The sequence below is a fragment of the Priapulus caudatus genome, unplaced genomic scaffold (genome assembly GCF_000485595.1).
Source record: "Priapulus caudatus unplaced genomic scaffold, Priapulus_caudatus-5.0.1 Scaffold494, whole genome shotgun sequence".
NCBI classification, from domain to species: domain Eukaryota; kingdom Metazoa; phylum Priapulida; class Priapulimorpha; order Priapulimorphida; family Priapulidae; genus Priapulus; species Priapulus caudatus.
Genome location: NW_014577555.1, coordinates 158,428 through 163,306, shown reverse-complemented (window position 1 = coordinate 163,306; position 4,879 = coordinate 158,428).

The window sequence follows — 4,879 nt, the reverse complement described above, 5'->3', positions numbered from 1 at the left end:
GTAGGTGGCGTGGGTGAGGCAGCTGCCATTATAGCAGCCTTCAGAATTGACCCTCAAATTCACCAGAATGCCCACCAAATATAGCCTATTTTTTTTTTAATTTCGTGGGGCATGCCCCGGACCCCCCTAGCTGTGACTAGAACTATGGAAACTTGCGTCACCCAAACCCTCTGGATCCGCCCTGAAACTGGCTTTTGTTACCAAGACTCGGCGGCTGTTCTCTCGTTACCGTGCAGCGATGGCAGGGTCGGCCATATATATAATTCAATATACATTGGTTCGTCTCATTAAATCTATGACCAGCCTATGTGTAATGAATCATATATATATATATATATATATATATATATATTTATATATATATATCGAGGGGGTATAAAGAAGGAGAGAGTACAACTGTGAAATGCTGAACCATGCTGCAGTATTTAGTCGAAATAAGAAACTTTGCCCGTTTTATTTTGACGATTCTTTGCGGTATTATTGCTCATGATCAGCTGTCCTACCTTGCTGATATAAAACAAACCGCTTGTCTCCTACGATGCCCTACGCTGAGATAATGAGCGGTGAAAATCTTGTATTTTTGGGCCATAGCGCTGTGTAGCGCCATGGTAGCGCTGACTCATTACGTCAGTACTACAGAGTTTACTACATCTAGCGCACGCCGGCAGTTAGATGCGATATGATATGACTACTAGGCACTTAGGATATGACTACTAGGCACTTAAAAAAACAAACCCTAACCCTAACCCTAACCTAACCTAAACCCTAAACCTAACCTAAACCCTAACCCTAACCCTAAAAAAAAAAGTAGTCATATCATATCGCATCTACCTGCCGGTTGCACATCTAGCGCAAACTGCATGCAGCGCCCCCTTCCCACACTCAGGATCAGAATTGAGCCAGAGCGAGAGCGCCATCTGTCGTGGAGTTTGCATCCAGCGTGAGGTGGACACAGGCGGGGGTCATCACTATGGCAATCAATAACCGACGTCATTCATTCCATTTGTCAATCATTGACGGAGCACGCGCCACGCGAGGTTTCCCGAAGTTATCTCAAAGCGAGAGACAGTCGCAGTCAGCAGGTATCTCGAGTGGGTTTCCGGCGAAAATACTAGATTTTCACCGCTCACTATCTCAGCGTAGGGGCATCGTAGGGACATGCGGTTTGTTTTATATTAACAAGGTAGGATGGCTGATCAATAATGCTCCAAATCGTCAAAATAAAACGGGGAAAGTTTATTATTTCGACTAATACTGCAACATGGTTTCAGCATTTCACCATTGTACGCTCTCCTTCTTAATACGCTCTTGATATATATCTATATCTATATATCTATATACACACGTGTGCTTAATGAGAGAGAAGCCTCGTTACCTGTCGCCTATACTACCTGTAACCTACCACCAGTCACATATCACCTGGCTCGCTTGCTATTTGTCACCTATCAACCTTGTCACTAATCACCTGTCACTTATTGCATGTCACATATCGCCTATCGCCTGTCACATGTGATCCGTCACGTAACACCCGTTATCCTTCATCTGTAAGCAATCACGTGCGATTTGCAACGTTATTTGTCACGAGTCACGAGTCACATGTATGTCGCCTATCACTGGTGACCTACGTGTCACCTCTAGCCTCGCGTGTCTTAGTTAGTGAACTATCTATATATCGCGTTGCGATTGCACATCCTTCCGCACACGCGTCTCATCTCAACACTTTCTAATTAATTCACGTCACAGTTTCCTTGTCGGTGAATTGTTCCCCCTCCTACCGACACAGCTACAAGGTACGCCAATAAGCTTGCCTCGCCGCACTCTGCTACTGATTTGCTTGAGCAAATGAGAATGCTCAGCGAAAATAATTAGTTATTGACCGCATCCAATCAAGCTACTGGGATTTCCGCTGTTTCCCCTTTGCCCAACTCCCACTAATGAAACGCCCGACCATGCGTACTGCGCCGTGACTCGTCGGCATGCCGCTATTTAAGGACGAACTCGTGTGAGTGTGTATACAGAGGAAGAGTTGCGACGCTGGGAGCGAGATATCGGAGCCAGAGATCAGACATTGCGCCGTGTGATTAAGTTCAGGTATGCTCACTGCTGGTATTACGTCAGAAACATCGTAAAGTTAATGCTAATGTTAATGCTAAGATAACACTTTTTTTGGTTGAGCATCGATTTTAAATGCACAAATTACCAATGCGGATACAACAATTTACAACCTATCAAACCTTTGTTTTGGTGATTATAAGCGCAGAGCTTTGCGGTAAGTAATTAACGTTGAATTCTAACGTACATTACAACGTGATTCATATTCTACACGGGAAATGTGAATGAAATTAGTGTATAATCCATTTCCCGAACGTGCAGTCATTGAAGGCGAAATAGCATAGTGAACTGGAGTTTAGTTTTTACTTTATTCGCTGGGTGGCCGCAGCTGCACTACCTTCCGTCCCCGACTATACATCTACTATACGTTCTCAACACCCCTCAACACCCCTCCCCCCAACGTTGTACGCGGACAAGCCTCTACAAAACCTCCAACTAAATCATTTAATAAATCATCGCGCGGTTGCGACTTCCTTTTTGCTGCCAGCCGCCTATTTACAAAGCACACATTCATCCATTACTCGGACGTACATGAATACCGAGGAGCATCGATTCATTCTATCGATCTATCCTAGCTATTATCATTAGCGCTAACCTATACGCTTGTGAAATTATTACCTCCGCGCAACGGAGTTGCAGGGAGGTAATGTGATCGCTCTCGTGTGTGTGTTCGTGTGTGTGTTCGTGTGGTGTGTGTTCGTGTGTGTGTTCGTGTGTGTGTTCGTGTGTGTGTTCGTGTGTGTGTTCGTGTGTGTGTGTGTGTGTGTAGCCAGCAGCGAGCCAGCTATACACTGTATACATGTTACACGCGTTGGCGCGATCGATTCAGCACCAGCTCGCCTTAGGGTGTCCAGTCAGCAGCAGCCAGCAGCGAGCTGGCTGTTATACACATGTATACATGTTACACGCTCGCGGAGGTATGCACTCTCTTTGAGTGCCCTCTGTCTAGTTTATCATGTCACCAGTGCTGGATAGAAACTAGTAGGTCCCCTCAATAACGATGTCAATCGGTGTTTATTTCACGGGAGCGGCATTCTTCACGTCTTCGCGGCAGCCGGCTGAAAGGGGTGATAGGATATGTTTACTAGGCACTTCTAATTTTAACATATATTTTACGATATATTAAAGAATGATGCAAAAACCCTAAAAGGTGCCCTATCCCTAACCCTAACCCTAACCCTAACCCTGACCCTAATTAAATTTGAAATATATGTTAAAATTAGAAGTGCCTAGTAAACATATCCTATCACCCCTTTCAGCCGGCTGCGGGCATGCCCCACGAATTTTTTTAAAAAATTAGGCTATATTTGGTGCATTCTGGTGAATTTTGAGGGTCAATTCTGAAGCGTGTGACCGATGCAAACCGGCCTAAATCCGCGCCTGAGTGTACTGTGCGGCTGCCGATCAGGTGTTTGTTAGCTAGGTGGCGTGGGTGAGGCAGCTGCCATTATAGCAGCTTCAGAATTGACCCTCAAAATTCACCAGAATGCACCAAATATAGCCTATTTTTTTTTTTAATTTCGTGGGGCATGCCCCCGGACCCCCCTAGCTGTGACTAGAACTATGGAAACTGGTCACCCAAACCCTCTGGATCCGCCCCTGAAACTGGCTTTGTTACCAAGACTCGGCGGCTGTTCTCTCGTTACCGTGCAGCGATGGCAGGGTCGGCCATATATATAATTCAATATACATGGGTTCGTCTCATTAAATCCTATGACCAGCCTATGTGTAATGAATCATATATATATATATATATATCGAGGGCGTATAAAGAAGGAGAGAGTACAACTGTGAAATGCTGAAACCATGCTGCAGTATTAGTCGAAATAAGAAACTTTGCCCGTTTTATTTTGACGATTCTTTGCGGTATTATTGCTCATGATCAGCTGTCCTACCTTGCTGATATAAAACAAACCGCTTGTCCCTACGATGCCCCTACGCTGAGATAATGAGCGGTGAAAATCTTGTATTTTTGGGCCATAGCGCTGTGTAGCGCCATGGTAGCGCTGACTCATTACGTCAGTACTACAGAGTTTACTACATCTAGCGCACCCGGCAGTTAGATGCGATATGATATGACTACTAGGCACTTAGGATATGACTACTAGGCACTTAGGATATGACTACTAGGCACTTAAAAAAAAACAACCCTAACCCTAACCCTAACCTAACCTAAACCCTAAACCTAACCTAAACCCTAACCCTATAACCACCCTAAAAAAAAAAAAGTAGTCATATCATATCGCATTCTACCTGCCGTTGCAACATCTAGCGCAAACTGCATGCAGCGCCCCCTTCCCACACTCAGGATCAGAATTGAGCCAGAGCGAGAGCGCCATCTTCGTGGAGTTTGCATCCAGCGTGAGGTGGACACAGGCGGGGGTCATCACTATGGCAATCAATAACCGACGTCATTCATTCCATTTGTCAATCATTGACGGAAGCACGCGAGGTTTCCCGAAGTTATCTCAAAGCGAGAGACAGTCGCAGTCAGCAGGTATCTCGAGTGGTTTCCGGCGAAAAATACTAGATTTTCACCGCTCTCACTATCTCAGCGTAGGGGCATCGTAGGGACATGCGGTTGTTTTATATTAACAAGGTAGGATGGCTGATCAATAATGCTCCAAATCGTCAAAATAAAACGGGCGAAAGTTTATTATTTCGAACTAATACTGCAACATGGTTTCAGCATTTCACCATTGTACGCTCTCTTCTTAATACGCTCTTGATATATTCTATATCTATATATCTATATACACACGTGTGC